At 44.4% G+C, this 9,545-nt stretch overlaps 1 long non-coding RNA gene across 1 annotated transcript; it reads right to left on the reverse strand.

The window, feature by feature from the left end:
* Positions 1-1,346: 1,346 nt before the first annotated feature.
* On the reverse strand, positions 1,347-8,676 carry LOC106902290. Its single transcript, XR_001414470.1, has 2 exons — positions 6,863-8,676; positions 1,347-1,780 (listed from the first exon to the last, which is right to left on the reverse strand). It is a non-coding gene; the product is annotated as an uncharacterized LOC106902290 (long non-coding RNA).
* Between the last annotated feature and the right edge of the window lie 869 nt (positions 8,677-9,545).

Genomic DNA, 9,545 nt, shown 5'->3' on the forward strand with positions numbered 1-9,545 from the left:
GAGGAGAGATTCCTAGGAGTCCTGGTGGACAATAGGATGACCATGAGCCGAAAATCTGCCCTTGTGGCCAAGAAGGCCAATGGCATCCTGGGGTGCATCAGGAAGAGTGTGACCAGCAGGTCGAGAGAGGTCATCCTGCCCCTCTGCTCTGCCCTGGTGAGGCTCCATCTGGATCAGTGTCCAGTTCTGGGCTCCCCGGTTCAAGAAGGACAGGGAACTGCTGGAGAGGGAACAGCAGAGGGCTACAAAGATGATGAGGGGCCTGAAGCACCTCCCTTATGAGGAGAGGCTGAGGGACTTTGGTCTTTTTAGTCTGGAGAAGAGAAGGCTGAGGGGGATCTGCTCAATGCTTATAAATACTTAAGGGGAGGGTGTCAAGAGGCTGGGGCTGATGTTTTTTCAGTGGTGTCCAGGGACAGGACAAGAAGAATTGGGCAGAAACTTGAATATTTGAAGTTCCACCTAAACCTGAGGCTGACCCTCTTGACTTTGAGGGTGGCAGAGGCCTGGAAGAGGCTGCCCAGGGAGGTGGTGGAGTCTCCTTCTCTGGAAACATTCAAGCCCTCCTGGACACGTTCCTGTGCAACCTGCTCTGGGTGGCCCTGCTTTGGCAGGGGGTTGGACTAGATGATCTCCAGAGGTTCCTTCCAACCCCATGGGATTCTGAGATTTTCCAGGGAGCAGGCCCCTGAGTGCTCACCCACACCTGCCCGCACGGCAGCAACTCACGTGAGGGTGTTTGTGCACAGGTGTGTTCATGGTGTACAGTTTACACACTGGTGCTGAGTCAGAGTACATTAGAATGAAAAGATTTCCCTGAAAACATCTTTGCATTGCGGGAAGACTTTACCTTTGTATTTTGAAAAGCACAGCAGCTGCCCTGCCCGGCTGGTGGCCATGCTCTCCGACCTTTCTCTCAGTCTGCAAATCCTCACATTATTATTATTTTTTTTTTTTTTCCCAACAGTACAGAATCCAGGATGGCAAATTTAAGGCTGCTGACAACAGACCTGCTTTTCCTAGTTACCCTTCTCAGGCCTCTCAGATGTGGCCTGTGATCTCCTGGGGGGCCAAAAGCTACGTTAGGGCCTGCAGGACTCCACGGCACGTCCCAGCACAGCAAGATCTTTCTCCATCAAAAGTTTAGAAGGCTGGCTGTCAGACCCCACAGCTGAATTGGTTGGACTCATTGAGAAACTAGATTTACTTCCTCAAAGTTTGCATTGCAAGCGTGCCCTGAGCTTTTCCCAGGCTGTCCGGACAGAGATAAGATTTTTTTCTGAAGGACAAACAAGCATAGTTTTAAGTCTGTAAAGAAAACAGCAGCTGACGGGAAAGGAAAGAAGTGTGGGAAGCAACATTTTATTTCTCAGTGGTTGAAGTGTGAATGTGCTCAGATAAGGGGAGACTGTCAAAAATACAGAGAGGGATTTGGTGCCTAAATACCACTGGTGTTAGCTTATTGAAATTCTCCCGTGTTCTTCTGTTTTTTGGCTAAAATACAGCCCAACCCATCAGGCAGCAGGGAAGGATGTTCCTCCTGTCCCTCCTGGGACCCACTGGACAAGCCGGTACATAAACTCCTGGTCTCTCTATCTTTGGTGGATTCGGTGTCCAGCTCCCCTGTGGACTCGGGGATGAGATTTCTGGTAGCCACCTGCCCCAGGGTTCAGCCTGAGCTTCCAGCTGGGGTGGTCCTTGTCTCAGGGCAGAAGGTGCTGCCTGCTCCTCGGAGATGCTCTCCAGGGCCCGTGTTTGTGTCACTCATTGGAACGCGGCTCTAGAAAGGCAGGAAAATATTTCATTTCAGACAAGTTAATGAACTCCCATTTTTCAGCCCTTAGTCCTTTAAATAGCAGAACAGGAAATATGAGTAACTTGCAACATCTGACAGAAAAGGAAAGTAGCTGCTTGGTTCTTTTATGGCCTGTTACCCTATCGAACAATGACGTGAGAATGTGTCGGGACAAACCTGATGAGGTGCTCTGGGCCGTGAGGTGCTGTTTGCTTTTCCCCTCTCTAAAGGTGTCGTTTGCCTTGGGATGGACCCTGAAAATACCCAAGGCAACCACGTGCCCAGCGCTGGCCGAGGAGCCCCAGCGGTGAGTTGTTATTGCAAGGTCTGAGGAACCGTTTCACATCTGGAAATTATCCACTTCACAAACATACTCTTTATAAAGAAGTAATGCTCTCCAGGTTTGAGGAGGGATTTCCAATATACCGCAGGAGGGGGAAAAAAAGAAAAAAAAGAAAAAAAAAAAAAAAAAAAAAAAAAAAAAAAAAAAAAAAAAAAGAAGTGTATTAGCTTTTATTCTGTTGCTGAAGGTCTGTGATGGGTAACAGTGGGCTTGCTCTTCTCTGGGGATCTCCAACACATCATGCCTAGTAGAAAAAAAAAAAAAAAAAAAAAAAAAAAAAAAAAAAAAAAAAAGTCCTTTGCAAAAACAGAAGGGTGAAGGATTTTAGCTTACACTAGCAAAGCTGGTGTGAAGCACCTGGCTGGATGCTCCGGGCACTAAGACTGCTGACAGCTGTATCGCTGTGCCCTCCCGTGCTCCCCAGGCTGCTGGGGTGAGGTACCCACATTCAGGGGGCAGAACAGAGGGACCCCAATGTCTTCTTGGCTCAACTTGTTGTAGCGATGCAAATCCAGGACGTTCTCTTCACAGTTACCCAGGACAGATATATTTTATTGCTGTTCAGGACATTGGTAGGCTCTTTTATACCCCTCTCCTTTTTCCTACTTTAATTGTTTCCAGCCTTCCTTACTGGAATTCAACTAAATATATATTTAGCATGGAAAAAAAAGTGAAAAGAGGTGTTTTAGACACATGTGGGAAGATGCAACTAAAAGCCTCCTTTAAAGTGTTTCCAGGTCTCAATCTCAGCTTGAGTAAAGTTTTGAGACAATCTGAAATAATTTTGCAGTGTACTTTGGGGAAGATGGGAGAAATAAGTCATCATTCATAGGAAAATCAATGCAGAGGGCACTTCAATTTTGTGTTAACTTTTCATTTCAGCCACTGGGGAGCATATATTGATTAAACGGTGCCTTGCTGTGCTACAGGCTCGGGGCAGATGGATTTCCCAAGATACAACCAGAAATCAAAAGAAAACTGGGCATCAAACGTTAATGAGCAACCGATTACACTGCAAAGAATGGTTTGAAGCTGCTTATCTCCCACTTGTAAATAAGACGCCTTGCCGATCCAGAGCCTGTAAAACAACTCTGCAGCAGCCTTTATCTCTAAAGTGTTGGAAGCGGAGGTGTGCCAGCTCTGATATTAAACCTATAATCTAAAAATTAAACCAGATATTGCAGTACCTATTGGCATTCGGGAAAGGCTTCTATTTCTTTAGAGCTAGTAAGACCCATAATAATTCTTGTGATGATAAAGCTTTTGTTTTTAAAAGGCACACACCCTCCTCCTTCAGCATGCAGACCCACCTCTTCCCGCAAGTGACAGGAACCGAGGCTGAAGGAGAGGGCAACGCGCCGTAGGGAGCGTCATTTTGGACAACAGGCCCCAGGATACAATCTCTTCCTGAACCCATCTGCGTGCACGAGATTGCACCCTGATTGCTTCGACGTGAATGGTTCTTCCCAGGAAGGGCTATCCCAGTCTGCTCCAGCAGCTCCTACACTCTTCCTCAGCATCCTGAGCAGCCCGCTCTGCCTAGATAAGGAGTTGGATGCTAAATTCACCCTTCCTGTCTCTGGTGGCTGCTTCCCTCCTTCCTGTGAGTGCTGTTTACATCGGGGCGGTCAGGACACGGGCTTCCGAGCACGGTCAGATTGCTGAGTATTCTGGAGCTTCCTTGCCATAGCTGAAAGATGTATGTTGCCTGTATTTAATTACTATACCATATATTGCATTGTCTTAGAGTAAGGCCGTATTGTTTGCTTTTAAATATAGATTGAAAGATTTCGTGGCTACTTAGTAAATATCCTACCATCGTTCAAGAGCTAGTTAATATTTTTTCCCCTCTGTAAACAACCACATTTTTAAATAGAAGTATTTAAGGTACTCGGAGCTAGTATATTATGCATTTGTTTGACCAGTATGAAAATGTCTTCTTCCTCTCTGCCTCCCAGTGCTTTAGTGTAAGCTCTGAGGCTGTAAGGGTTTCAGTTTCACTAAACTCTCATGAAAAACTTCATTTGCCTATATTTGAATAACAGTTATGAACCACTGGCTAAGAGGATTTTAGCAGCTCTGAATATATTAGCTCTTATTACTAAATATAATACCTGACATAATGTCTAAATATCACATCTGACCGTGTTAGCTCTTGTGTCTAAAACCTATCACCAGGAAACACCTTTCAAAATGCCGCAGGAAACCCTTCTTACAAATTTTAGAGGAAAACTCTCCCTGTAAGCTGTGCTCTGCTCAAGTGTTCCACAGCATCCTCACCTGGGAGCAAGCAAGGTGCTTGCTCTGCTGATGAAGTCCCTCCTGCTTCCCTGTGCAGCTCAGGTTTCTGGGATGGAAGTGGCTGAAGGGCAGTGGATGGAGGGGTGGATTCATGCGTGTCTTCTGGGCCAGACCCTGGAATTGGACACCTCCCCTATGAAGTTTTGTGCTTGCTTCTGGCAAATTGTTTGTGGGCCGTTGAAGTACAGCATGCTATTTTCGTTTCTTTCCCTTAGATTTGTCTTCTTTAGAAGCAAACGAAAAAACGATGGCTGATTTCTTGCCTGAAAACACGTTCTGACAAAACTGTCCTCTCTGCAGCCTCTCAGGGTGTGCTACTCAGCCTTGCTTGTTCCTATTTTCTCTGCTAAAACTTTTTGTTCAACTATTTCGCTTATTACAGGGAAGGAAGGAAGTAAAAAAAAAAAATCACGAAGTGTTACAGAGATCACTCACCTGTGGTGTAACTCGGCTAAATTTAGATGATACTAGCAAAATAAGCAAACTCCAGTTTCATGGTTTTGATATCTCCCCCTGGAGTATGGTGTCCAGCCATGGAGCCCTCAGCACAGGTAAGACATGGACCTGTTAGATGGAGTCCAAAGGAGGACCACAAAAATGCTCAGAGGGCTGGAGCATCTCTCCTGTGGGGTCAGGCTGAGAGTTGGGGTTGGTCAGCCTGGAGAAGAGAAGGCTCCAGAGAGACCTTATTGTGGCCTTTCAGTGTTTAAAGGGGGCCTACAGGAGAGATGGGGACAAACTTTTTAGCAGGGCCTGTTGCGATAGGACAAGGAGTAATGGCTTTAAACTAAAAGATGGAAGATTTACATTAGATATAAGGAAGAAAATTTTTGCTATGAGGGTGGTGAAATCTGGGAACAAATTTCCTAGAGAGATGGTCGATGCTTCATCCCTGGAAACATTCAAGGTCAGGTTGGACGGGGCTTTGAGCAACCTGATCTAGTTGAAGATGTCTCATTGCAGGGGAGGTTAGACTAGATGACCTTTAAAGGTTCCTTCCAACCCAAACTATTCTATGATTCTATGATATGTTTGTGCTTCTAGTTAAAAGAATCTCATCTCTTCTAGAGAAATAGGCACAACCTCACCAGTTATTGGAGATCACCCCCACATCCACTATAGATCTGCTTTGTACATTCACACTTACTGGTTTCCCGAACAATTTTTTGGTATTTTTAAATCTTGACATTTTACTATTTCCTTTTTAAGTTCTGCCATCTTTTCACATCTGGGGTGATGTGCTGCATAAACTTTGTACTGGGTGTAAAGTACACAACCCCTACTTACCAAAACTGCTTAACAACGTTTTCAGGGGAAATTAATTTGGGCAGGATAACAGGTAAATCCCAAAGGCACTTTAGTTCTTCCACTGGTGGTGTTAGAGGAAAAAACATACATACATTTATGTATATACACACACACATTTTTATGCTTCTTTTGCTCATAGCTAAAAAAGTTAATCCACTTCAGTATTGGTGAAGGACCATTTGGATGAAGTTACCCAAAAATCAAGCAGAACTGCCGCAGATCTGGCTACCTCAGTTATAACTACATCACTAGGAAACAAATGCAAGAAGCCTAAGCCGGGTGAATGCAACTCTTCATTATTCCAGGAAAAAGAAGTATGAGCTTGTGTTAGTGAAGCAGAATCCTGAACCATAAAACTCAGCGGTGTTGCTCTGCCCTCTGCAGACTAGACCCTATAATCACATTTTACCCCAAATTCCGTTTAAAGCACGACGGAATAAAAGCAGTCAATGTGAATTAAACATACAACGGACACTACCTTCTAAGGGGCACCATAAGTCCTAAGTAAGACAAGTCAGGAGGACTTCTGGGGCAAGGGGGGGTTTCTGTGTGTCCTCACCAAGTCCACGCTGCTCACTAAGTCTGGGAAGCAAGGACTGCCTGAAGAGCACCAGCACCTAGAATCCAAATTTCCTTGGAGCCAATGAAATATTTATGCCTGTTGCTCTGATGTGCACCACGCGGCGCTGCTTCATGATGGAGAAACAAGGTTTGCTCCAACTCCCGTAAGTAGAGCAACTTCTTCCTGGTACTAAGAACATTTCTCTACAGCAAGATCTCGGGGACGCCAACGCTGTGACTCCTTGATTGATCTCCCACTTTTAAGTGACCAGTATAAGGCTAGTGATAACCTGCCCTGACTGATGCACAAAGGTACCAACATCCCACTCTGCAAGGAATTTGCCTTTATGCCACCTCCCACAGCAACCGCATCCATCTTTTATCCATGGTAAACATCCAAGAAACGTGGTAAATTAAATTAATTCACCTTTATGAGCTCTCTATAACATAACGTACTCTCCTCATGTTATCTGGTAAAGACTGTTAAAGCTCATTAAATTCTCAGGTATTTGCTACATCCCCAGTGCTGTGAGAATACACACAAGGGTACTTACTGTTTCATATGAGCAGGAGAACGTTTTTGTACCAAGGGCATTCCAGAACCCTTCTGATAGAGGAAACATGGTCCTACCTCGTTTTCAGAAGGCTTCTCTTGCATAACTAGAACAGAAGAGAATTTACACAACACACAGCTCAGATTTGTTCCAATATTCTATTTTATTGACGCGTCGACACATGAAAAATACTTTCCTTGGAGCACACGTGCCAAGTCCCAGGCAGCATTCGTGGCCCTCACGAAGGAGCAGCACCTGACGCTGCTTTACTCCATCCCCTTCCAAGGTTGACCTTGATTATCGGGCGTCACACAACAGACAGAACTGGTCAGGTCTTGTGCAAAAAGAGCCCGGCAGTAAGAAAAATTTGCCTCCGTGGGTGCCAGCAGAGTTCCTCTCCTATTGTGTGACCTCACATGTGCTGGTTACACGACCCAAAGACTCACATGTCAGGACACAAGAGAAACGAGCCGTCTTTCGACAAGCAGCAGCTTCCAGTGCCTGAAATGGGTGGTCAGGAAAACAAAAATCTTTATTCGGTTTTATGCAGTGCAGAGCTTGCAGTATGTAATGCTACTAGGTTTCTGTAAGTTAAATTTTATGGCAGGGCAAGATCCTTAATAATTACTCTTCTGAGCTATATTCAGCATCTGGGTTGGACACCCTCCATCATTTGCAGGCAAAACGAGTGAGATACAGTTAGAACAGCACATTAAAATTTGATAAAGAGCAGCTCTCAAAATGTACTCCGTACATCTGAATTGGATTCCTGTCCAGAAGCACTGCAGGAGCACAGATTTAGAAAAGTTGGTAGGACATTAACCCACTGACTACATTTCCAAATGAATGCTCTTGTGTAGATTCTCATTTTGTCACCCTTCAGTGCTTTTGTTTTCTTGAGGGATCTGCCACAGACTAATGCTGCAGGCTAGAAAATTTCCAAGCACATCACTCAAGCAAAATGCAAATATCAAGTTTTCACCTTGCCCGTTTCACAAATAGAAATGATATTATTTCTTCCAAAGCAAAAAAAAAAAACCTGGAGGAAAACAATGGTCACATTTATACTTAGCAAAACTGTTTCTCCAGTACTTCCGTTTGACAACAGCTGAATGACATTCTTAACCAAAATTCTACACATAATCCCTGCTGTCTCAGATAACTGACACGGAAATATCACTTAGGGGCTGGGCTGCATCTTGAAAGTCTTGTGCAATCTTACAATACCTTCAAAGGAACATTCAAGCTCTAATTTTACCTTTCTTTACATCCTTTGGAGTGGTTTGTAACATGTAACTGAAGAAAGCAAAGGAAGGAAAATAAAAAAACTTAATACCAGTCCTATTGCCAACAAAATAATTATATTTAATGACAGAGTAACTATTCTCAGATCTGGAAATATGCTAAATTCTGTAATGAAAACCAATACAATAAGCACTATTTCTGCATCAGCTTAAAACTTCACTTGGACAAAGAGTTGTCATATCCCACCGTTCTGACCAAGGTTTGTATGAACACGATGATTTCACAGGAATGCACAGGTTTCCACTTATATTTACCAATTAAGATCATATTTGAACATTTTCAGTGCTTGGAGTGCAGTCTTAATAGCATTAAAGATACAATGGCCTGACAGCAATCTCTATTGAGAAAAGTGAACTCTTTTGACAACTCTCTGGGCTAACAAGAGAAGTGGGCCCATGTGACCCTTATTAAGTTCAACAAGGCCAAATTTGTCACAATGAGGGTGGTGAAATCCTGGCACAGGTTGCCCAGAGAGGTGGTAGATTTCCCATCCCTGGAAATCTTCAAGGGTTGGATGGGGTTCTGAGCAACCTGATCTAGTTGAAGATGTCCCTCCTCATCGCAGGGGGGTTGGACTGAATGATCTTTAGCAGTCCCTTCCAACCCAAACTATTCTGTGATTCTATGAAGACTGAGGGATGAGGTGACCTGGGAGAAATGCTGACTAATGCTGTCAATAGATATTGCTGTTAATAATTTTAACTTCTCCTACACTCTTAGTCCTCTTGTCTCAATTCATTCCTTGCCTTCACTTTTTTAGTGCTGCAGGCTGTCTTCTTGCCATAAAAATCACTCGCATAGACATCTTAAACTTCTGGTTCTGCCCAATTTGCTCCCCCTGCTTGGTAGTGCAAACTGTTCCAGAGGGGGTGTCTATTTCTATTGGTTTGTTTAAAGCAGGGTACAGGAGACACACTCCTTTTCCAAGTCACATAAGATTTGGTCTCATGAACTGAGATGGGTGTTAGGATTTTCCGTTTCCTGCTCACAAGTCGCCAGCCTAACTTCTTCCCTACATTGGGGCACAAGTTCCAGTGCAAATCCAGGCCAAAAGAGCATCCCGTGGAGCTGCTTGCTCATTAGTTTTAAATGGCCTTGGAACAGGCAAGCCAAGGCAGCTCAACACTTTCTGAAATGCATTCTTCTTCAAGAAGAAGAATGGAAAGCAGGTTTACTCTTTGCTAGGGCTTGTTAATAAATTGCATACCACTGCTGGGCTCTGCTCTTACCGTTAGCGCTAATGCTCTCTGGGAATGGAAATCGCTCAGGCCCACCTGAAAAAAACCCCAAGAACACTTACTGCTCAGTCCACATGGGGCTTGTCTCTTCACAAAGGACAGAAAGGCAAGCAGACCTCTTCCAGGAACCGACTGACCAT

The sequence above is a fragment of the Calidris pugnax genome, unplaced genomic scaffold, assembly GCF_001431845.1.
Source record: "Calidris pugnax isolate Ruff unplaced genomic scaffold, ASM143184v1 scaffold41, whole genome shotgun sequence".
Taxonomy (NCBI): domain Eukaryota; kingdom Metazoa; phylum Chordata; class Aves; order Charadriiformes; family Scolopacidae; genus Calidris; species Calidris pugnax.